General features: G+C 37.5%; 1 long non-coding RNA gene across 4 annotated transcripts; it reads left to right on the forward strand.

Moving 5' to 3' along the window:
* The first annotated feature begins 1794 nt into the window (after positions 1-1794).
* LOC138715146 (uncharacterized) lies at positions 1795-26424 on the forward strand. Of its 4 annotated transcripts, none has more exons than XR_011336168.1 (7): positions 1795-2041; positions 2626-2724; positions 3074-3202; positions 13468-13535; positions 13695-13876; positions 22012-22109; positions 26258-26424. It is a non-coding gene; the product is annotated as an uncharacterized lncRNA (long non-coding RNA). The 4 variants fall into 4 exon arrangements; XR_011336169.1 differs by having other exon boundaries at positions 1795-1935; XR_011336173.1 differs by lacking the exon at positions 1795-2041 and adding an exon at positions 2099-2162.
* Positions 26425-26760: the final 336 nt, after the last annotated feature.

Genomic DNA, 26760 nt, shown 5'->3' on the forward strand with positions numbered 1-26760 from the left:
TCTGAATTTTAGGGGGTTACCCCTTATAATTCCATTGTTGTTCTTAAGCACATCTCGACACCCCTTACTTCTGAATGGTCTCTCTGTCTACCTCCACTCATCCATGTACACTTTTCTGATTGGTTTTCGTCCAGCGAGCCCCGCTGTTGGAGCGGAGTGTGTTACAAGACACCAATCACAAACGCCTACTTTCATACCTACGAGAAACTATTGTGAAAATACCCCCTTTTTTCTCCGTTTTGCATGTGTTTGCTCAAAATAGGCTATCATGAACTATCATGCAATTGTATTCTGTGCAATAAGGATATGATAATTGACTTCAAATCCTGAATGAAACTCTGAGAATACAATGAATAACGATAAACATAGAAATCAATTCTACTATAATCTTTCAGTATTTTTCACATCGTGTTGAACGTAGGCTATAAAATACCGGACTGGAATAGGGGTATGATAGTTTGCTCCAACTCCTGAATGAAACTCTGAGAATACAATGAATAACAATAAACACAGAAATAAATTCTGCTATAATCTTTCAGTATTTTTCACATCGTGTTGAACGTATAAAATACCGATGCTGGTAACCAGGAATAGGGGTATGACAGTTGGCTCCAACTCCTGAATGAAACTCTGAGAATACAATGAATAACAATAAACACAGAAATCAATTTTGCTATAATCTTTCAGTATTTTTCACATCGTGTTGAACGTATAAAATACCGATGCTGGTAACCAGGAATAGCATAGGGCCTACTTAACGAAAATTCATCCCGAATTCTCAACATTTTCTGTTGTTAAATTTAATTAAAAAATGATACATCTGCTTATAAGTTATAGGCCTATTTAAATTGATTCTATATAGACGCTATATTTCTTTTTGTAATTTTTATTTTATTTCATTCCTACTTGTTTTTTTTTCTTCATATATTTCTGTGCATTTACTTTTCTAGGCCCTATTTCTTGAAGCCTATGTAGAGTTTAGATGGAACAACATCGGAATACGAACTTTGCTCATAGTCTTCCAGTGTTCCTAATTGTTTATGTTCCTTATAAGTTAGTACTTAAGGCCGTAATGTAACGACTATATAAGCATAATATCAAATAGGTACTTATATTCACAGTGGAAATTCAACGCTAGCGGTATGACCTACAAATGTAGCTTGGAGCCCTGTATCAAGAACAGTGTTCTGTCTTGTGCTGTAAACCTATGATAGGGGATCATAGCTTTATTTGCCTCCCGAGAAAGCCATGCTGCGGATTTTATCTCCTTTAAAATCCGTTGCTCTCGGCGGGGTTGGAACCCGCACCCAGCTCCTAACACGGTGATGACGTTCCACTGTTATTATCAGCAATAAAAGTAACAATGTCCGCCATATTGTTTATTTTCCACGCGTAAGCCTGGTGTTAGGCTGACAACTGCAGAGGAGTATATTCTGCAATGCCATGTCGACGCAATTGCGCATTTTATTCCTCTTCACTGCATCAGCGTGCGGGATGAGTTGCTCATTTGTCTTGTTTCCTTCCGGGCTGGGGAGTTTCTAGATCCCAGGGCGGTAGTCGAATGTGGCAACTTTAATTGAGGCAGATATTATAGTTTTCTATTGCATTACTGCAACTTGTTCATACGCCTATATGATATCTGAAAGGCAATTGTATGTAACATTAATTATTACAAAGAAACAATAAGGCCTACACCTTTGAAACTCCTTTCTAACTCTGAATTATAGTATACCAAAATGTGTTTATTTTTGTCTAGAACTGTACTTGGTACAATTAGTAAACAAGACCAAAAAAAAAAAAAAAATCCTAGTGAAGGTACATTCTGATTGGCTGAACTACGTCCAACACACAACAGCCCTCTGTCTGTGGTGGTTGGAACTTGAACTCGGTTTAGTTGAGTGTAGACATGAGTACTTGGGTGTTGTGTTTGTTGCGGTGTGTCACAATTCAAGATTTCTTTTTCTGTAAATCATACAATTCAAGTGGTTTACAAACCCGTAGAGGACGATGTGTTACGACAGAAGTAAGAAACTGATTTAAAGTGAGTTCTGAATTACAACTTATAGATGTAATAAACAAGAGAACGTAGTTCGCATTTGAGCCTAAGTTACTATGTGAATTTCAGCTTTGCTGTCCGTGTGCTGTAACAGGCTTTAATTTGGGTCCGGAATTACATTAATAAATGTTTGAGAGCACTCGAAAATTAAAGTGCGATATTGCTTGCGATGAAATTTGATATGAGAGCTAAATAGGCCTAGAATTTTAATTTCCACGTTTAAAATATATAAATATAATTTAGTCACGTTTGAGAACACTCGAAAATTAAAGTGCGATATTGCTTGCGATGAAATTTGATATCAGAGCTAAATGGGCCTAGAATTTTAATTTCCACGTTTAAAATATAGGCTATAAATATAATTTAGTCAATTGGCGTCTATGAATATAAAGTTAACGCATCTTACCACTAATACATTACAACTGAACGATCTATAATATACTGTGTAATTGTATATCTACTAAGGGAGTTTACATTAATTACACTGGGGAAGCCTTACACTGAACATGCTAAGATTTTCGTTCTGCATTTGTCTTAATGTGGTCGATAATGCATCTTGTTTTGTGCAGGAATGTCTGTGAAGGAGAAGAGTTCACCAGGGCAGCGGAAAGTTCAGTCGTCCCAAGGCAGAAAATTTGAGACTGCTTTCGTTTCTTCTTCAATACAAGGTGAGCCTCTGTCTATGAAATCACAGATATTTCACAGAGTAGGCTATGTCTGCTATCTGGCCGTGGAACCAGGAAAGTGAGAGACGTAGTTAGCAGTGTTGGAATTATGTTTTGAAAAGATGTAGATCTACACAAGTTACGTGTCCATATCTTGGTAATTCTTTAGGTCAAGTTTTAGTACCCTACTGCCACTTCCAACGGACTCCTAACGAATATTCACACGTTTATCACTGGGATTGTGGCGCTGGAAATCAATTTAGAACACTTTTATCTCAGCCACGACACATTTGAATTTTTATTGTACAATTTAAATGCAATTATCACTACAATGACACAATAATTCTTGCAGGTAAAACAGAGTCGCACCCACTTCACTTCCACTAGACGGACTCAGAATTCCAGCAGACGATATGGTACAGGTGTAGCAGGGATGCCAATATCTGCAAACGAAATGAAACTGTGAGGAATGTTACAACAGGTGTGTAGCACGTTAAGTTAGGTTAGGTTAGGTTTTGTTAGGTGTGTAAGATAATATGAATGGTTACCACGGTTGGCGACACCGCTATCATTCTCCCACTCCACCTCAAATAACGTCACAACGACGAAATATGGCCGCCTTCTTCCTTCAATTACGACGATTTTCCTATATAAGTAAGGAACCTATTTAGGGCGGGTTGAGTGGGACCACAGCTCTCCCAGTGATCACATCGAGTTTCTACTACTCCACACTACAAAACTAAGGTTTTTTCAATGTTTGTTTTTAATTTCCTATACTGGCAGTACTTTAATAAAACTTCACCATTATTTACTTTAGTGATACTATAGTTCGTTGTATTCTTCACCTAACCTAATTCGAAACATAAAATCCAGACTTATAAATGGACAGGTCATGTAGCACGCATGGGTGAATCCAAAAATGAATATAGTGCGTCATGGTGGAAGTACAAAGGTAAGGTGGTGCGCAGGTTTCGTTCCCTCTCACTCATAAACATGACGTCATGCTGGGACTAGACACCGGCAAATCAGACAAGACTCACGACCGTAACTGCTTGCTGTTAGGCTTGGGTTCCAGTGACGCTACAAAACAAGTTAACTTTTAAGACTGAACCCATTCAGCCCGGGTTTTATGGGTTCACTCCAGGCGGGACTCAAGAAAGCCTGCCTGTTTGCTCGTATTATAAGGTAGAGTGACTTGCATTCATGGAAGCCAGTCTGCGCTGGTTAAGATGAAACAGTACTAGTTTGAAATCTAAGTTTGTTGGCTATTTAGTCACTTCAAAAAAATCTTGATTTTATGGTCCAACACGGCAGAAAATTCTTGATTAAAGGAATATAGTGTTACAATTTTATTGCACTACAGAATTTCATAAAATAATAAGATAAATATTATAGCCTACATTTCATTTTTTTGCAAAGTGTATCTAACTCAAGAAATAATGGCAGATAATTCTTGATTAAAGAAACACAGTTTTACGATTTATTGCGCTCCAGAATTCATAAAATAATAAGACAATATTAAACATTTCATATGCCTTCAAAATGTATCTGACTCAACAAAATAGTAACATTTCGTAACTTGACTAGTTGGGAAGGGAGGGGAGGAGAGGAGAGAAGGAATTATTTTGAAAAGATATTGGTGACAATTACTATGAATATCAACAACTATTACTATAGAAAAATATTCCATTTTAACTTTTTCCTTATTAACAATTAAAAGCCTCATGAATATCTGTGAAATGTATGAAAGTTTTTTGTTCTTCAGAATATGTTGTTGTTATCTAATGCCGGGCTTTGGCAATGAAGCCATTAGCGTTCTTGCTCTCCAATATTTCTCTGTTGTGGATCCATCAGGTAGAACTTCACAGGTTTGTAGATGATCTTCAGTCATTTCTTCTTCTTTTGTTCTTCAGAATATTGATTTGCTATTTAACTTCTGATGGACAGATTTCTTTTTATTTATGAAGCTGAAAGTTTGAATGGTTTGCATTAAATTTATATTAGGGCCTAATACGATGAAAAGGAAAGTGCAAGTAATTTATAATAACTGTTGGAATTTAATGGATATTATCAGGGAAAGGATTTATATGTAAATACATATTTACTTATAAAGCTAATATAATTTATATTTTGCATTATCTTTATGTTTCACAATGTGTAGGGTTGAAAAATCCTACTTTTATTTTCCATATTTTTCCATATTTTAGAGTTTAGTACATATTTTCGTTAATTTCCATATATTTTCCATATTTCATATAAAACAGTCCATATTATATTAGGTTTAACAATAAAACAAAACAAAATTCCATTAACTTTTAAAAATACATTTCAACAATAGAGATTTAAACACATGTTCAGTAATCCCTTTAACATCAGAGTTATTTGAAAATTAGCAGTCCTATCAACAATGGGAAAGTAAGTTACAAAACTGTATTAATTTAATTTAAAATTTTTAACAGACTTCAGTTGTGCAGCTCAACAGTTAAATGCCAGTCAGAGTACACATAGGTTCAGTTTTGTAAATCATACTATAAAGACGGTAAATATGCCAAAAGTACGTCATTCAGTCAATTTAAAATCAAAACTAACAAGTTACATTTCAGAATTTAAAGAAGATGGTTTATCAACTGACAATAAAATATTATTTTGTAATTTGTGTCAGTGTGCAGTATCATCTACACAAAAGTTCCTGGTGCAACAACACATTACAACTAGTAAACATCAGGCCAACAAACAACTAAATTCCAAGCAGAGACAATTGTTTTTAACACAACCAACAACATCGAATGTAAGATCTGAGTTTAACATCGACCTGTGCCGTTCTCTCATCTCTGCTGATATTCCTCTCTACAAACTAAAGAATAAGGTCTTCAGGGAATTCCTTGAAAAATATACTCAACATACAATCCCGGATGAGTCAACACTTAGGAAGACGTATGCTCCATCCATCTACGATGAGACAATACAGAAGATAAGAGATGAAATTAAAGATAGTTCAATTTGGGTTTCCATTGATGAGACTCCCGACAAAGAAGGTAGACTTGTTGGTAATGTAGTTATCGGTTTGTTAAGTGAACAATATTCTGAACGAATTCTTTTACATTGTGATGTTCTAGAAAAGTGCAATAACAAAACTATAGTTAAACTGTTCAACGAAGCTATGGGTATCCTGTGGCCAAAGGGTATTATGTACGATAATGTGTTATTCTTTATTAGCGATGCTGCCCCTTATATGGTCAAAGCTGGACAAGCATTATCTGTTGTATATCCTAAATTGACTCATTTTACTTGTGTGGCGCATGCATTTTATCGTGTGGCAGAAGTGGTCAGAGACAATTTCCCTAAAGTAGATTTGTTGATTTCATCAGTGAAAAAAGTATTTCTCAAAGCTCCCAGTAGAGTTAACGTGTTGAAAGAAATGTACCCTGAAATTCCATTGCCACCAAAGCCAATTTTAACTAGATGGGGTACATGGCTAGAAACAGTTGAATATTATGCCGAACATATAGACTCTATTAACAATGTTCTCCTTGCATTGGACTCTGAAGATGCAGTCTCAATTGATACTGCGAAAACAGTTACCTGTGACATAAGTGTGAAGAATGACTTAGCTCACATTCAGCATACATTTTCATGCATCATAAAAACGCTCAAAAGTCTCCAAAATAGGCACCTTTCACTATCTGAAAGTTTTGAAATTATAAATAGTACTGTGGAACAACTGAATCGTGGTAGAGGTAAAGTTGCAGATGCAGTAAGAGCTAAGGTGGACACTGTACTTTCAAAAAACCCTGGATATGAAGAACTACAAAAGGTTGTTGCTGTGATGAGTGGTGAATCAACAGTGAAGATTAACTTGGACTTATCCCCAGCAGACATTGTGAAATTGAATTATGTACCAGTTACTTCTTGTGACGTCGAACGCTCTTTTAGTCAGTATAAATCTATCCTCAGAGACAATAGAAGAAGATTCACTTTTCAGCACTTGAAAGAAATGTTTGTAACCTATTGTTATGGTAACAGACAATAAAAATTGTGTTTTGTTGAAACTACATTGGAAGATAAGGTACGTCCATTATATTTTTTGTTTAGTTTGATTAAAATGTACCAATATTTAACGTACATAGTCATTTTTTTATAATTTTAAGTCCATATTTAATTCCATATTTTGGTAAAAATCCATATTTAATTCCATATTTTGATAAAAATAACTACATATATATTTACATATTTCATATATTTTTAGTCCATATAAATCCGTTCCCTGGATATTATGTTGACGAGAAACAGTTTTCTTTGTCTTTATTAACGGTACATTTCAGAAGACAACAAATTAAGTTCTCAGTAGTTTGTCTATATCTGTAGGCTTCTTGTCAGGTTTGAATGACTTCGTTGATATTTATCATGCATCTGAAAACAGCACAGTCTGGCGCAGGTCGGCGGAACCCAACAGTCCCTTTGGGTCACTCTTAGGACTGTTTGGGAGTCACGTGCAACCACACTGCCTGCCTGCTTGTGAGGGAAGGTTGCAGGCGGGCGAACGATACTAAGGCCGGGTGCACACAGAATCAGACGCGGCGCGACGCGACATTTTGTCTCGTGGTACTTGTCTCCCATTGATTTCTTATGGTGCGATGCACACAGAATCAAACGCGGCGCGACGGTCGCGAGGAGACACAAGGAGACACGAAGAGACAACTTCGAATGACTGCTAGAAGTTCGTCGCGAGGAGACCGTCTGATAGCTGCAGTGTACTGCGCATGCGTTAGTAGTGGCTATGATTGCACGCTTTCCTTATCTACAAAAAATACTATTGTTGTGTAGTGCACATTATTCATAATGGAGCTCGATGCGGATAAATTAGTTGATTTAGTACAGAAAAGATACGTTCTGTACAATTTTTGAAACAATATCACGACAATAATGTGGTTTCTAAAAATATGTGAAACATTGCAAATGAGATGAAAGCACCAGGTGAATAATAATTTATAATAATAACACTGCGTAACAAATGTTAACATTTTTTTTTTGCGCTAGGCATGTGATATATGTTTTCTATATAATTTGAGCCTCCTGAATACGAATATGACAATAAAAACAGTTGTTGGTTACGGTTTTTGAGAAATGTTGGAATTTATATCTATTCAAAATATTGTTTTATATAATGACAATAAGGCTAAATATTCACTGTTCAGAAGATTACAGCTTTCTTTTTCTGCATTTTATTTTACACTGGGCATCAGGTACATCACGAGCTGAAATCCAACAATAGTCTGCTAGCATATTGGTACTCCATTGTCCTTGGTATCTTTTTTCCATAGTTGAAATTTCTTGATGGAAGCGCTCATCATGCTCATCACTGAAATCGCACAATTCTCGGGGAAAAAAAAGTCAAGATGTGAGTGAAGGAAGTGAATTTTCAGGGAAATTTTACAACCCCTAGTTTAATACGCCAACAGTAAATTTTTCACTAGTTCTTCATAGTTCTCACTTCTACAGTTATCCAGAAAATTAATTCAACCTCCTTGAATGCTATCCAGACGGCTGTCTCTTTTCCTTCCTGCAAAGATTCGAAGTGATTGTCCTTCATTATTTCTCTAATTTGTGGTCCATTGAGAACTCCCTCCTTTATTTTTGAATCACTAATAGCAGGAAATGTTAAGGAACGCGCGCTGGTCCGAGTCCTCATGGGGGAAGAAATTTTCTCATGAAATTTCGGCCAGTGTATGGGATTGGTGCCCACCTAGCATCGTGATGCACTTGGGAAGCTACGATAGGTAGCGAAAACCGGTTGCGAAAGCCAGATATAACGACTGGGGGGATCATCGTGCTAATCACACGATATCTCCATTCTAGTTGGATGATCGTCCACCTATGTTTTGGCATGTGGACGTGAGGCCAGCAGCCGGCTGGTCGGTCTTGGCTCTTCACGGGGTGTAGCGCCACGGATTATTAATAGCAGGAAATTTTTCCTGGATATTTTTAAATGCTTCAGTTTTATAATTTATCCCTTTAACAAAATTCTTCATTAACTCTAGCTTATTGTGTAAAAGGGGTAAAATTACTTCGCTTTGATGTACAAGGGGTTGATGTATAATATTTTTCTTCCTTGGCTCTAGTGATTGTCGTTTTATTTTATAATGCTTATCTCGAGCGCGAGTCCACACCTGTGGAGTAACGGTCAGCGCGTCTGACCGCGAAACCAGGTGGCCCGGGTTCGAATCCCGGTCGGGGCAAGTTATCTGCTTGAGGTTTTTTCCGGGGGTTTCCCTCAACTCAATACGAGCAAATGCTGAGTAACTTTCGGTGCTGGACCCCGGACTCATTTCATCGGCATTATCACCTTCATTTCATTCAGACGCTAAATAACCCAGATGTTGAAAAAGCATCGTAAAATAACCCAATAAAATAAAAATAAAATATCTCGAGCGCGACTGTCCAATTCGTACGGAAAGCAGCAAAATTTTTTGTAGCCTAATTGCATTCCAAAAAGCAATGCTACAACCTTCAAATCCGCACATATAAACCATTCGTACTTTGAATATTATCATTAAAGCACACTTTAAAGAAATACACGTCTTACACAGAATAGTAACACCACAGAAATATCCTGGTAAACTGAAGCGTTTTCATACGGCGAACCTGTTTCTTCCCCTCCAAATGGAACCGAAAAGGGCAATAAAACAATTTCCGCTTCTAGAAGTTGTTTTAATAAGAAAGAAGTGCGCACAAACGTGCAATTTAGATTGGTATGAGTTACTTTTCTTTACTATATTCCATTAGTGACGTCGTTCTATTCACACATTTACTAAAATGATATTTTGGACACACTTCGTAGCACAGTTTGCATACGCATTCGGGGGAAGGTTCGTGGTACTCTGATCTTCTGCACAGTTTGTGGTGAAAACCATGAACTGCTAACCTTGTTATGGCGCTTCGTAAATTGTTGTTCGGTGGTTTTGACATGGTGATATATTGCAAAATATAAACTACAGTAATGTAATTATAGCTCACCGTGAAAGAAATGCACATCTCAAGTAAAATCAGGTAAACTCAAGTGAATTTATATCGCGAACCTGTTTCCTCCCTCGAAATAGACTCGTAGAAGGGCAACAAAATAATTTCCCTTTCTACAAATGCTTCTAACATGGTGCCCTACTTATACTAATATTGTTTTCACATAATGGGTCTTCACATTTGTAAAACAAAATAGTTACACACGCAATACGGTGATTTTTTAAATAAAATGCAAAGAAAATTAATTATATTGTGCATCTCGAAAACCTGAAGTGATGGAACATTTTGCTTGTTATTTATTAATTCAGGAGGTCGAAATTAGTAAGAATTTGTTAGTTTTATGTCTGGCGCAAAATGACTGTTGACCAGTGTAATTTGTAGTAAGCCTAATTCTCTGCTCTATACTATCACTCATTATTGATTTAATATATTATTTTTCTTTATTGTGAGTCGTGAAGTAGTCATAAACATAAAAAATTACGTTTGTGCAGTACATTTTAATTTTAAGACTCTTTCAATCGTATAGATTTTTAGGAGCTTGCGTCCTTAGGAAATAATAAGCAAATACAATGGAATTTTTCATATAGATAGACCTCTATTATTGACGCCATTTTCTAGCCTAGGCCAGTTTTCCAAACCCACACAGCCAGCAAATCAGTTGTCGCGAGCAGACAGTTTTAAGCTGTCGCGAGGCGTTGTAAAGCAAAACGTAGTGTCGCGCCGCGCCTTGTCGCGTCGCGTCTGATTCTGTGTGCACGCGGCCTAAGCGCAAGCCCGCTCACGGATGTAAACAGTCATGGGCAAGCCTGAAAGAGAATTTGCCTGTCTCTGGCTGGGACTAAGCTCAAGCCTTGTCTTCTGTGGCTTCATAATGTGAAGTCTTAAATTTGAGATGGCTCTGGACGTAATAATACAGATTGAAGGAATCGTTGATAAAATAGATATTTTCACGGGATATTATAATTATCAGCAATGATATGCTGATGATACGGTACATCAATAACTCTGTGCACTGAAGGCGAAAATGAATTGGACAACCGTAAAAAAAAAAAAAAAAAAAGCAATCGCACAGTTAAAAAATTGGTGTATTACAAACAAATTAATTATAAACACCAGTAAAACTTGATTTCTAAAATTTACTAGTATACCAGCAAGTATTATATTAATTTTTTTTATTCCGTTCTTTTTCATTTTATTTCGGTTTCTATTATTTTATTTCGGTTTTTATTACCGTACTTAGTCTTTTATTATTTTCTCTTGTATTATTTTATTTCGTTTTATAATATTATTTTTGTTGTATTAGGCTATGCCGGTATGATCTAGGACTATACTTAGTACGCATGTAGAAAATTGAGATTTCCAGACATACACGTTGAAGGAAGTTTATTTAAACACTGAGATTGCAAATGAAAGGAGTGAGGCCAGTAAGTTTGATAATTTTGAACAAATATCTAATACCAGGCAATATTTTGGGATCGAGTCGCAAAGAGACTAGATAGCCTACTTAGATTTTATGTAGCTAGACCTATAATTTTAAGGGGCAGAGAGATAATGGATCTAACATTCAGTTTGGTCATTTTCACTCGAAACGCTCGTCAATAAACTATCTCGTGAAATCCTATCAAACCTAATCAGTGACAGGGGCTACATGTTACTAATCCCGCTCGTGAACCCTTACCTGTCCTTGCCACTGACAGTGGGCCTACTTGTCACTATGAATGATGAGAAGGAAGGGGCAGAGAAGGAAGTTAGTTTTTTCCTGGTAAGAAAGACACAAGTAAATGCAAGACCCAGTATCCATTTTTGTATAAATTTTAGAACAGTTTTTCAGAACTACAGGTATTTTTTTTTTATTTTCCTTCATAATATAGGTTATGACAGACCTACCGTGCCTGCTCTTTTACCTGCATAATCCTCTTATTCTTCAAAGCAGGACTATATACTAAGCTCTTAAACAGAACAAATCCAAAGCAACAGGTTCTGACGACATTAGTATCGCAATGATAAACTTATTGACGTAATCTTACCAACGCTGACATACATTTTCAACGCTTTGCTGACGACATCCATTTTTCCTAAAGCTTGGAAAAATGCCTTTGTGCGCCCTATACCCAAAGTTAAAACGCCGACTACTCCCAACAACTATCGACCTATTAGTATTCTACCTACCTTATCGAAGGCGTTAGAGAGGATAGTACACAGACAACTCATTGACTACCTAAACAGATATGAACTCTTGGACACACATCAGTCAGCTTTTAGGACTCGACACAGTACAGCAACTGCACTGTTGGAAGTAACGGAAGACATCCGAAAAGCTATGGACGAACGTAAAATTACAATACTGACACTACTTGATTCAGCAAAGCGTTTGACACTGTAAATATCGATTTACTGACGAGAAAATTACGATCACTCCAACTATCAGAAAACACAGTTACTTGGTTCTCCTCTTATCTCAGCGAACGTCAGCAGTGTGTTTCCATTGGAAGTCGAACTTCCTCATGGTGTATCATAGATTCTGGAATCCCACAGGGATCTGTTCTATCACCACTACTATTCATTATTTACGTAAATGACATCCCTTCGACTCTACTGCACTGTAAGCATCACCTTTATGCAGACGATTTACAAATCTATATCCATACAACCCCTGACTCACTCAATGACGCAATACACAATCTTAACGAGGACCTTCAATCCATATCTGCATGGGCCAGAAAGTTTGGTTTGACTCTCAATGCAAGAAAATCACAAGCAATCCTAGTGGGACACCAACGTCTATTATGCAACATTACTCCTGCTCTTCCAGTCAAGTTAAACGACACAATAATCCCTTTTGCTTCCTGTGTTAAAAACCTTGGAGTTTACTTTGACACGCATTTAAACTGGAATTATCAAGTAACCCATATTACCAAAAAAGTGCTTTCCATACTACATTCCTTAAACAGCATCCGAAAATTCCTCCCGCTATCACTCAAGAAAATACTAGTGAAAGCACTAGTAATGCCCCACTTCGATTATTGTGATTTTCTACTGACCGACCTCAATGGCAACCAGTCGCAAAGATTACAACGTGTTCATAATTCTTGTGTTCGCTTCGTCTGCGATGTCCGTCGCGCTGACCACATTACCCCATCCTTCCAAACTCTAAACTGGCTACGGCTTAACGAACGTAGAAATTTTCATTCTCTTGTCCTCCTTTTCCAAGTCCTTCACACCTCTACACCTACCTACCTTGCCTCCCGTTTCAGTTACCTGTCATCATATCATAATCTCTTGACACGCACGCAAAATAGCCTCATACTAGCCATACCAACACATAAGACTTCATCGTATTCATCATCATACACAATCTCGCTTTTGCACTTGTGGAATACCCTACCCAGTGACATCAGAGACTGTCGGAATTTAGTAGCGTTCAAAAGCAAAATTATTAAGCATTTTCTTACTGCGTAGAGTAGGTTTAATTTTTACTTAGTTATTAAAAAAGTTTTCTCTCTTCTTAATTTTTACAATGAACTGTCTAGCTTTTATTAGTCTGTTAATTCTTTTAGTACTTTGATTTTTATTGTATTTATAAATTCAATATTAATTGTAATTGTATTCTTTATATTGTAGTTGTAATCCCCTGGTAGAGGGGAAGAGAAGGCCTGATGGAGGGGTTTTCTTGCTATCTGCCTTCCTTTGGTAACATTATAGTAAAGATTTATTCTTTCCATTTTTCAGTGATCAGTGCTTCAGTGTACGTATGGAGAGTGCCTACCTACGGACCGAATAGCTGTGCTGTTACTTGGGTAAGTGTTGCTGTCAAAAATTTTATGCACATTTGGGTTATAGTGTAGGAAGCTTCCTGCATGTTTTAATGCACGTGTTTTTATGTGGGTAGGCCAGACTACCAAGTAGTATTCCAAGATTTCTTTACTCATGACTCGTTTTTATTATTCATGTTGCAGATCACCTTCACTCCACTCTCGGGTGCAGCAAGCAGACTGAACTGATGTACAACCTGGTGAGAGTCTGCTGCATGTTGGTGCCCATACAAGCATTTGACTGCCTGACCAACGCTGCACAGTGCATCATGTGAACCACAGCTTTACCATGATTGGAGGATTCCTACATCGTAGCGCACAATGCTGTGAGTACTGCAGTTCCTTACAGAAAGTTACTTGTGTGTACTATTGGAATCTTTGTTGCAGCTGAGTAACTTCAGTTCACCTGTTTTATTTTCTTACCTCTAAGACAGTGATGTCAAAGCAAGTGCAGGGCCTTAACTTCAATATTTGCCACAACTCTGTGAGCATGCTCATAAATATAACTAGGTCTGAGAAGCATAGACTACTTATGCAAATTAAGCTTTCAGGAATAACTCCCTGTAAAGTTAATTTGAATAATTTCGAGGGAAAAACTGTTCTGGGGCCGGGTATCGAACCCGGGACCTTTGGTTAAACGTACCAACGCTCTCCCACTGAGTTACCCGGGAACTCTACCCGACACCGATCCAATTTTTCCCTCTATATCCACAGACCTCAAAGTGGGCTGACAACAGTCAAGCAACCAACATTTGAGTGCACACTAACTCTGTGTGACTTTAAATTGTGGTTTTCTGTTACGTACAGTGACGTGTATTATGCAAATTAAGCTTTCAGGAATAACTCCCTGTAAAGTTAATTTGAATAATTTCGAGGGAAAAACTGTTCCAGGGCCTGGTATCGAACTACTTAGACTACTTAGTTCATCAGAGGCTATCCACAGTGCACTACAGATAAATGATGGAGAATAATTGTGGGAATGTTACAAGGGAACTGGAGTACCCAGAGAAAACCTTTGTGTTACCTGGACCACATGCTTGCTCAACATAAGTTTTATAGCCTAAATTCAGGGTTGAGCAGGAACATTTCCTATTTCTATAAATATCCTAACAAGATTAAGTTTTAAAGTTTCTTATTAAATATCTTAGTCTTACTTATCCATGTAGCACGTATGGGCGAATCCAGAAATGCATATAGAGTGTTAGTTGGGAGGCCCGAGGGAAAAAGACCTTTAGGGAGGCCGAGACGTAGATGGGAAGTTAATATTAAAATGGATTTGAGGGAGGTGGGATATGATGATAAAGAATAGATTAATCTTGCTCAGGATAGGGACCGATGGCGGGCTTATGTGAGGGTGGCAATGAACCTCTGAGTTCCTTAAAAGCCAGTAAGTAAGTAAGTCTTACTTATCAGTAGGAGAATGCTTTTTTATTGTACCTTAATATATTACAAATTTTTTGGACAACGTTTTCGCTACATTTAGCATCATTAGGTCCATATTGTGTTTATAAATTGAACACGTCTGGTAAATAAAATTAAAATATACAGGATGTTTCCGGGCTAGTGTTACAAACTTTCAGGGATGATGGAGAAGGGCACATGTATCAATTTGAGATCAGGAACCCTTGTCCGGAAATGACTGAGTCGAAAGTTGTAAGCAAAAATAGTGTGTGAAAATTGAATTGTAATTTGGCACATGCCCTCCTTCCCTTAACCTTTGGAACACTCGTGTAAAGATGATATGGGCCGGATGTCTCCTATGTGGGTACTTTTTCCGATACAATCTGTGAGCTTGTCTACTGTTCCCATTGGCTCATCTGTATTCGAAAATCAGGTCTGCATATTCCACTTTCGTGTACTCCTCCATGTCACTAGGACCGATCGACTGGACACTGCAACTTGTACACATACAGTACACTGCTGTCTACAGACGTGCATATCAGGACCGACCATGTCCGTTACACATTACGCTATCTGCATTGCTTTAGTGTAGTTTCCTGTCCCCTCAGACAACGCACTGAATGGAATACTATAAGTAGATAATGTAAAGAATGTCAGATGAATACAGTGTCTGTAAGATGTACAGATAAATACACACAAATAAGGTGTACAGAGGAATAAAATTATTTCATTTCCACAGAACCATTTTTGCTTGTAACTTTCCGGACCAGGGTTCCTTATCTCAAATTGATACATGTGCCCTTCCTCATCATCCCTGGAAGTTTGTAACACTAGCCCGGAAACAACCTGTAGGCCTATATCATAAAAGATATTAAAAGTTAAAGGTTAAAATAAATTGACTTGTGTATTAGTCAGCCCTTTGCACTTATTGGTTTGAATTTGTAAATTGTGGAAAGTACGATCTGTAATTGATTACATTAAATCATGGTATGTCGTTTTTTTTCACATTACTTGTACATAAAATGTTAAAATTACATAAATACAATAAAAGTCTGTAGTGTACACTTAGTGGCAAAAAGAATGGGCCGACTCTTGGTTGATAGAAATGCTAAGTTCTACCGCGCGGTTCACTCGTGTAAATGTAACCCAGCGCAAGGCATTGCTGTGGTGTCTCTTCATTGAGTCATCCGTCTATAATGTAATAATGTGTGGCCCAGTGGTAAGAAGTCTGACATCCATGACAGAGGTGAGTTTGCCTCCTGGTGCGGTAAAATTATTTTTTATTTTAACTTTTACTTAATTTATTAGTTTAAATGTGAAATGACATTTGTTAACAAACTTAGTTATGCCTGCCTTGTAAAAATATTATTGCCCATCACCTGTGTGCTATTAATAGGTGAAACCTGGCCTGTATAAACAAAAATACTTGTTTCACATCCTAGAAAAACGGACGCATATCAAACACAAATAAATAATTAAATCAACAAAAACAAACAATTTGTTAATATGTTAACAAAAGAAGGCTGTGGTGGGGACTAGCATCTTGTCCACAAACCGCCTGCGTCAACATCTGCTCTCATTCTGCGCGGCATGGAGTCCACAAGATTATGGAACAGGTCTAAATTCTTGGCCATCTTCTCCCACGCATCTAGAACTCTGTCCCATAATTCTTCAGGTGTCCGAACGGGTGGTTGTTCTGCCCAATTAGAGCGTAGGATCCTTTTGACTGCAGCCCACAAGTTTTGAAACTGATTCATATCTGGTGAATTTGGAGGCCAGTCGACTGGGTCGACATCACGCCTCCTCGTAAACCATCTTTGAATCCGGTTGGCGGTGTGTATCAGATGATTATCCTGCTGGAAGAAAAGTGTTCCTTCTGGATATCGTTTTTGGGCGAAAGGGATCATTACATTTGCCAAAATGTGTTCGTAGACTTCTGCCGTAAACAGACCATGGATGCGTTCCAGAAGTCCTGCCGCATCATATGACATCCACCCCCAACATGCGACCCTCACGCGAAGCGTATCGGTGGTCATTCATACAATAAACTAGGGCAGTACTGTCATTGTTATTGGAGACAATTACCTCATTGGAGAAAATGACATTTCTCCAATCAAAGTCCTGTCGGAGAGTAGCATACGCAGAATAACCTATGTGAACCAGGCCAATGAGTTATTGTTTCTGTGCCATCTTCAAGCGTAATGACGAGACAGAACGTTATATTAACAGAAAGCAGTATTGCTTGAAAGAGAGAGGGAGGTTTATTATTATTAGAGTTTGGGCGTATTCTAAGAGATATCGCCACATAATTATAGCTTTGCGAGACACATATGATGGCAAATTTGTAATAAAAAAAAAAAGAAGATTTGGGAGATTCGAACCTAGAGCTACTATGGTACTAACTTGTTCAATATACCAATGCCGTAACAACTTACGCTACTGCAACTGTTTATATCAGTTCGGCATAATACATGGTTTTCCTGTTCATATTCGCTCCAGTTTATTTTGTATTTATCAATTTTATTACTATTTCACTTTCAAGGGTCTTGATGTATCTAGAATCAACCCGCCATTCGATTTTATTACATATTTTAGCCTCTTAAACAAAATACAGCAAATTTAAATGGTTCAATTATGTGTTACCTAGTGAACTACGGCTTTGACGAGACAAGCATGCGCGATGTATGTCTCTGGAACTTAGAAATTGTCGGCCGGCCCATTCTTTTTGCCGCTAAGTGTACATATGACATATTGACATTCATGGTTACAAGAAAGATTATACTTTGACAATTAAGAATTTTGAAACTGTGAGTGGTCTTTGGCACTTACTGGGCAGAAGTGAGTGCATGAGTAACATAAATACTCGCTGTTGCGGAGAAAACTGAGAAATACCTTCCATTTGCATGATAGTATAAAATACAATTTTTTCCATACCTGCCGCATGATCCAGCAGAAAGCTTAAACTTCTTTCAATACTGACTGTGTACATTCAGTTGTCTTGTTCGCTTGTGTTATTGTATCAGGTTTTGATCTTTGCATAAATAATGGGGCATGTAAAGGAAATGTGTAACACAACTGTGGGACAAAGTGCCACTTAGTGGTAAGGAAATAAAATAAGTGTTCTAAAATTATTAATTGAAGACCTAACTTTCTAAAGAGGATAAGCGCCCGCCAATTTTTTAAATTTAATTTTATTCAGTCTAAGATGTACATCCATATGCTCATGTGCATACTAAATAGGCTCTTGTCATAGCTCGACTGACTCATTTGTTTGCCAAAAGATGGTGCTCGAAGATCTCAACATGCATTTGGCAGTGTGTTATAATCAATATCTCAGAAACTTGTTTTTGACGCTTATCCTCTTTAGGTACTTTTTATTAACAGGATTACAATGTAAACTACATCTTCTGTGTCCAAAGTGTTTAACTTATCTTCTTCCTCTATTCTTTTCTTGCCTCCCAATCCCGTTCTTCCAAGCCTCTCTCCTTCATTCCACTTCTTATATCGTCCATCCAGGTTTTCCTTGGTCTTCCCCTCTTTCCTCTTCCTGGCGGAATCCATTCCAAAATCTGTCTGGGCAATCTTATTTCTGGCATTCTACGTATGTGGCCATACCATTCTAATTGCTTGTAGCTAACGAATCTAACACTGTACTATTAACTCCCATTTCTTGTCTAATGGTGGTTTCGAATTTTTTCCAATTTAGAATGTCCAGTAGAGAGGAGTTTCAACCTCAGATTCCTGTTTAAATGCCACGTTTCTGCCCCATATGTTATAGTACTCCTTGTTATAGATTTATAGATGTGGAGTTTTGTTTCAGTTGTTATTGTCTTATCCACCAAACCCCATTTAACATAACTATTGCCGATTTACCTTTCTGAATTCTATATTTTATGTCACTTTCCTGGCTGTATGTTGAGTTAATTTTTACCCCCAAATATTCACACTCCTCACATCCTTTGATACATGCCAGGTAGTTGTCATTAATTACAAAATGATAATTCCTGTTTCTTCATCGATAATTGCCGATATTTTATTTTCAACTGAAAGTGCATCCTTTTACTGTAGTGGTTCCCTTTCCCTCCTGATCACATATCTGCAACACCCTCATAAAATTACGATTTCATAAGTTGAAAAAACTCTGATTTTTATATTTATTTTTGGCTAGGTTGCTACTTTACTGGGCTCCCTGATAGGAAATACGAGATAATGACAGAATTAACGCTATCCTCTAGGAACTTCTTTATGTACCAAAAAAATATTAAGTCTCTGTGGATTTTATATATTCCGTCGGATCCCGGCCAACTAGTCACTCATTACGAGTGCACCTCAGCACATGTGTGGACTTTGGTCCGAGGTTCATAGATATCTATGATGTAGTGCAGAGGGCGGCCAATAGAGGGAACCCAAGAGTTGGAACTTAAAACTGAGACGATTCTTCCGACGCCGGGGTGGAATCCGGTGTGGCTTAGTGGATAAAGCGTCGGCACGTAGAGCTGAAAACCCGGGTTCAAATCCTGGCGCCGGAGAGAATTTTTCTCAGTTCCATTAAGTTACTCTTTCATAGTCTGTGGATTTTGTCATTTTATCATTTCTAACCACTGTGTAAGCAGATGACAATATCTTTAGCACAGTAAGCTACCCTTACCGAAGTTTGGTGGCACCTCTGAGAGCCATGGCGCACACTTTGGAAACTGCTGTTTTAGTGGGAAATACATAATCTCTTATACTTAGGAGTGAGTGTGTGTATTCGAGAACTTAAAGTTTTATTTTTTCCAATTAAAATGTATTAATTTTCAATCCAGAGAGGGGAAGCAGAGTGCTAACAGTTGGCTTCTTTTTCACTGATTGGAGGAGTGATCAGAAATGAGGGGAAGTTACCATACAGTTCTTCAAGAAATGCAGTCACTCCAATAACACTAGACAGCAATCCACATTATAATAAGAGTAGCACATTTAATAGAAAATGTAGTAGAGAAACAGAATAGGCCTACTTCTTCCATTCTATTGGGCACAGGCAATGTTACATGTCTAGAGGAGTCTGTGTCACTACACTGCACTCTAGCATTAGAATTGTAATTTTAAGTGATATGGCTGGCCACAAAGTCATTTATGAGAGTCCACACCTGTGGGGTAACGGTCAGTGTGTCTGGTCGCGAAACCAGGTGGCCCGGGTTTCGAATCCCAGTTGGGGCAAGTTACCTGGTTGAGATTTTTTCCGGGGTTTTCCCTCAACCCAATACGAGCAAATGCTTGGTAACTTTTGGTGCTGGACCCCGGACTCATTTCATAGGCATTATCACATTCATCTCATTCAGATGCTAAATAACCTGAGATGTTGATACAGCGTCGTAAAATAACCCAATAATAAAATAAATCATTGATGAGTTGTTCAGTTTGAGAGTACTTAAACCCTATATTAATTACATGGTCACGTCAATCATGTCCATTATTATAACGATTGATAACACTGCGTTTTTAATAAGGCATGCTTTATGATGCAGTAGGCAATCACATTCACTGATCAGTTATCTTAGACCTGCTTGTATGTTTATTTCATTTTTTCGTCATGGATATTTGCTGATTTTGACTCGGTATTTTGTAAATAATGCGCCGTAGCATCGCGGTCTAAGGCATCCTGCCTAGGACTCGCGTTACGGAATGCGCGCTGGTTCGAGTCCTCATGGGGGAAGAAATTTTCTCATGAAATTTCGGCCAGTGTATGAGACCGGTGCCCACCCAGCATCGTGATGCACTTGGGGAGCTACGATAGGTAGTGAAATCCGGTTGCAAATGCCAGCTATAACGGCTAACCACACGATACTTCCATTCTGGCTGGATGATCGTCCACCTCTGTTTCGGCATGTGGGCGTGAGGCCAGCAGTCAGCTGGTCGGTCTAGGCCCTTCACGGGCGGTAGCGCCACGGATTATTATTATTATTTTGTAAATAATGGATTCAGATGTTTCAGTAGAAGAGGCGCATTATGTAGCATGGGATAGTAGGTATTTGTTGATACCATGTTCTCTTCTGAAGCTTTAACTGCAGTAACACGCGTGAATCACATACTAGAAGGAAGCATCTGTACATACTGTACACCTTTGCCTAACCTGCTCAAAAGATCAGCTGCCCAATTGTCAGTCTCACCCATGTACCAATACAAGGCATACAAATTTTATCTAAAATGGAGAGGATTCTATAATTAGTGTATATTCAAAGTAAATAGTAATGATCGCAAATTGTGAACTTGTTTGAAAACTACTCTAAAATACAACATAAAGTAATTCCAAGAGTTGAAGAACTTCACTTAACAATAGTAATATGCGTTACTAGAGCGGTATGTTGAAGTTTTCATGTTCGAGGAAAACTTTGAAAAAGCAAAACGTAGTTGAGCTTTTTTAATTTCCGAGAATTGAAAGAAAACATACCGCTCGTGTATCGTACATTATTTTGTGCGAAGATCGTTTATTACATACCTGAAAGAGGAATTTCTAATTAGTTGCAATGAAATCTCCATCTTGGTTTCTGTTCAATGACGGCAATTTTGGAAAACAAAAATATCTATCTTCAACATTGTTGCTTTAAAATGTTTTCTGTGTGTACTATACTCCAGCAGGCCGTGATATGCGTCTGTCTTTTTTTTCACTCAGTCTGTAAATGCGAATTTAAAACAAATGGCTTCCTTAATGTTACATGCATCACGAAATGCAGTAACTTTAGTGGAGTTGTAGAGTTTACTTAATTTTTGCAAATATTTAAAAACAATAAACAGTGCAATTTAGGTGAAATTGCAGTGGTAAGTTTCCAATTTATAATTATTACTATATTGAACGTCTCTAAAAATATGTTAAAAGCCTAAAGCAGTAAAATGAATGTGTCACTTAAGCGGTAAGAAGAGGGAAATTGTTATGTGTGTTCAGTTGGGAATACTGAATGTGGAATTTTAGACTTTCCGCGGATTGGTTTTGTGCAGAAACCAAGCAAATACGTACGATCTCGCACAAAATAATTTTAATTGCCTGTTGTAACTCTGGTGTAATGAAAACTGTTTATTTTTGCAGCTAGAAGAAAATGATCGTCTGTCGGAGAAAAGGGATGTGAAGCTGGTGTCAGCGGCTTGGGTTTGAATTGGAGATCTTCACAAATTACAGCAACACAGGCAAGTGTCTTGTTGAAATATTAAGATCACGTGATACACATGACGGTTATTGAAAAGTAGCTAAACTTTTACTTTTCCATTACACAAAGAATTGAGAAAGAAGTATTGTGATGCTACTGCATTTGTAGATTTTAACAGAAACACACTTTTAAATATCCCTCATGTTAGCTGCTGGTGTGCACCAGTTTCTCCTAATCTGATGTTCGAGATTTGTTTATAGTCATTGTCTATGAGTCAGTTTATCTAAAAATGATACTTATGAGATACAACATAGACATAGTCATGCACGCCTATTTTCACACATCTTCCATCCTGTCACAACCCTATTCCAGACTACACGCCAGTGCAAAATAGTATCAGTTATCTATTAATTCTGGTTGTTACACATTTCCTATGAAGGTTTGGAAGGTGTCATGTTACACAAAAGTCACTTGCCAAAGGAGGGAAATATTTTTAAATGACAAATGCAGGACTGTGACGGGATCACAACAGACACAACAAGGACACAAAAGCAACAACACAAGGATTTTGAATAGGACGAAAACAAGGACCATAAATAACACGATGTAGACCACAAGAAGCATGACGATAAGGACCACGACAAGCAATGACAAGGTTAACAAGGATCATGATAAGTATCACGACAAGGACCACAGTAAGAATCACAAGGACCATGTTCAGAATCACAAGAACGACAGTAAGAATTATGACAAGGACCACGATAAGAATCACAAGGACAACAATAAGAATCACGACAGAGACCGCAATAAGAATCACGACAAAACCCACAAAAAGAATCACAAGGATCACAATAAGAATCACGACAAAGCCACAAAAAGAATCACAAGGAAAACAATAAGAATCACGACGAAGCCCACAAAAAGAATCACAAGGACCACAATAAGAATCACGACAAAGCACACAAAAAGAATCACAAGGATCACAATAAGAATCACAAGGATCACAATAAGAATCACGACAAAGCCACAAAAAGAATCACAAGGACTACAATAAGAATCACAAGGATCACAATAAGAATCACGACAAAGCCACAAAAAGAATCACAAGGACCAGAATAAGAATCACTACAAGGACCGCAATAAGAATCACAAGGACCACAATAAGAATCACGACAAGGACCACAAAAAGAATCACAAGGATCACAATAAGAATCACGACAAAGCCACAAAAAGAGTCACTACAAGGACCGCAATAAGAATCACAAGGACCACAATAAGAATCACGACAGGGACCACAAAAAGAATTACAAGGATCACAATAAGAATCACGACAAAGCCACAATAAGAATCACGACGAAGCCCACAAAAAGAATCACAAGGACCACAATAAGAATCACGACAAGGACCAAAATAAGAATCACGACAAGGATCACAATAAGAATCACGACAAAGCCACAAAAAGAATCACAAGGACCACAATAAGAATCACGACAGAGACCACGATAATAATCACGACAAAGCCCACAAAAAGAATCATAAGGCCCACAATAAGAATCACGACAGAGACCACAAAAAGAATCACAACAAGGATCACATCTTGAGCACTAATTGTTAGGGAAACAAGTGAAAAGGGGGTTGGGGAAAATGCGAGAATAGAATCAATGTTATCTAATCTAGCCTGTCAAAACTGGCTGTTTCTAGAACACTTTGTTTAACACCAATTCTGTGTTCTTAGAGTTATTCACTAAATTAGAACTATTCTGAGTAAAAAATACTGTATTTTAGTGTACATAAATACATGCTCTAATTCATGACATATTTGGGAGGAATAAGAGTGTCATTGCATCATGTGTATAATATAATTCACTAACAAGTAGTGCCTGCCTCATTGGCTCTAATATCCCACCTTTGGATGGTCCAGATAATCTTCTACGGTTGTCTTCTGCCTGCTTATTCGTGTGTGTTGCCCCTCCTGCTTGGTCGCCCCTTTCCAAACTTTTTGATTTTCTACCATGTGATACACTTCTACTCCTCCATGCTTGTTGTGGTGATGCTGATCTGTTTCTATATGTCAAATTTTTTCTTCGATCTTATTCATTATTATCGTTCATTATATCTTCTATGCTGTGCCGAGTGAAGAATTCCAAATCAAATATGTTCCCATTTATCCTCAATTTATCTTTTATCATTACTGCTCTTAGATCTTTTTTCTGTGTGTCTTTCAGTATCGGTACTAATTTCTTTCTAATATCCCTAATTTCTTTTGTGTAGTCATTATCAATGTTTATCCTTGATCCCCATTGTTGCTGAGCATTAGTAATAATGTGTTCTTTGACAAAGTAGCTGTTGAATTTCACAACAATCGGGCGATTCCTCTCTTGACTGACTCTATATGCATTATTTATAGCATTTTCTCCCAAATTTAGCCCAAAATATTTTGTAAGGAACTCCAGCACCAAATAACACGTATCTATAGCTCTTCCATAATAGTGTTCCTCCATTCCGTAAATTACAATGTTATTTACTTTACTTTCACTTTCCATTCTACTTACTGCAGCCTTTAATATGCATTGCTCTTTAATTACATTTCTCAATTTGTTTTCCACCTCCGTGTGTCTACATCAGTAGCTACCTTTCTTAGGAGAACACTTACATTTTCGTGGTCCTCTCTCATTTCCTTCATATAGTCCTTCAATTCCTTCTTGAATCCCTCATTGCTGCTGTCTCTTGAGTCCATGTTGCTCGGTCCCGGATTTAGTTCAACGTTTCCAATAATTAGTAGAACTGCTAACACTGCCACTGCTATAATTTTGCTGTAACCTACTGCACTCACAGCACTTACACAGCTTATAAACCTCCTTTGCTGCCTAGCATTGAAGCAACCAATGTGTAACCTGTAGGTATTCAGGTCAACTCCCATACTTGCTTATATTGCAACCTAGTTGTGAGAGCTTCCACCAACACGTCTGTCCTCTTCACTTGCTGTCTATGAATGCCTGCCTCATTGGCAGTTGAGTATTGGAAATTTTGCAATAGACTCAACAAGCTGAGTCATACTTGTATGTCTTGTACGCAAACACTTCTAGAGTCGAATGCTGAGCCATTATATGTGGTACCTGATACAAAATTGCAAAATATGCATGGGCACATTCAGTGTAAAGGGGAATCAGAGAGCAGAATGGGTGGCGAGAGTATTCCTCGCCACCAGTGAATAGGGATTATAAAGAATGGACACTTCGTGTCGGTACCTTTGATGTAGCTGGACTGATTTCAATGACCTTCAAGCCAGCTAAAGCGCGAGATTCTGCCTTCTCCCTAGAGTTGGTGCTGACATCACACCAGCTAGCAGTCGACACAGTGGAAATATAACACATATAATTAATACATCTAGGTACATTATGTACTCAAATAAAATAAATTGGATCCATAAAATAATAAATCCGTCATTAACTGTAATGTTTAGACTCTAGAGTTCCTTTATAATGAGAGTTGAGATGTTGACCCCAACAACAATTAAAATATGTAATAATTTGATAGCGCTGAAAATGGAAAAACGAAACTCTTATGGGAAGTAAAACCATATACCTATATTATGTTATATACAAATATTAAACCAATTCGATACTTAATTTTATAATGTATTATATTATTTTATAATATAATTTATTATATCTGCAATATAAAAAATTATTATTACAACTAGTTTGTCACTGAGAAATAAGGAAAAGCTGTTAACTTGAATTTATTTGAAGCAAAGTGTTACTGGATTATGCAATAAGGTAGGCGATGTTTGGATCCTGTGTCTCAACTCTATTCTCAATTATTATCTTAGTGTATGCTCGATTACACTAACCTCTAGTGCTTGAAAGTGGAACTAAATGCTGGTGCACAGAGAAAACACAGAAAAATTTGCTGTGTCCATTCTTTATAATCCCTATTTGCTGTTGCCACTGCTCACATGCCATAAGTCTGTAAATCAAACTAATAAAAACTCTAGTTTATAGTCCCAGTTAATAAAAAGTATCCTGGAAATACAGTTCAATTTCAGGGAGTAGAAGTGAAATTTCTTGTACATTTTATTTTCTATGCAAAATGTCATTTGGCCAAATGTGTGCAAGCTGATTTCTATTTTTGTACTATGTTAAATGAAGTAGGTTTCTGATCAGTTTTTGTAATCTTTCTTTCCAGGTTTGCTGCATCCTCTACATGACTTCAGTGTAAGCAGGATTCCACTGCAGGCTTAGAAGATAATATAATTTTTCTGAGTGCATAATATGGAGTTACAGTGAAAGTAAATCTGTAAAAGTTTAAAAACGTGTATGGAATTTACTGTAATAAATTGTGATTATTGTAAAGACTAGGTTTATTTGTGGATTAGAATATATATACATCCTATACCCTCCCTCTAAACAAATTTGAATTTTCCCGCCAAAAAAGATAGAATATATACACTTTATGGACCTTTTATAGTGGGTGCTGGCAGTGCTTGTGGAGAGCAAATGAAGCCATTTATTTTCTAAGTGCTGCTTATATAGGCTACAGTGGAGAACCCTGGTGGGCAAACTGTACACTACCAAATCTTCCTGAATTTATTCTAAGTCCTGTGTTCAAGGAGGGCAAATATTTGTGAACTTATGCTACACTGCAGAACTCTAGTGTGCTGAGTATACCAGAGTTCTGCAGTGTAGCAT

Source organism: Periplaneta americana, chromosome 2, assembly GCF_040183065.1.
Source record: "Periplaneta americana isolate PAMFEO1 chromosome 2, P.americana_PAMFEO1_priV1, whole genome shotgun sequence".
Classification (NCBI taxonomy): Eukaryota; Metazoa; Arthropoda; class Insecta; order Blattodea; family Blattidae; genus Periplaneta; species Periplaneta americana.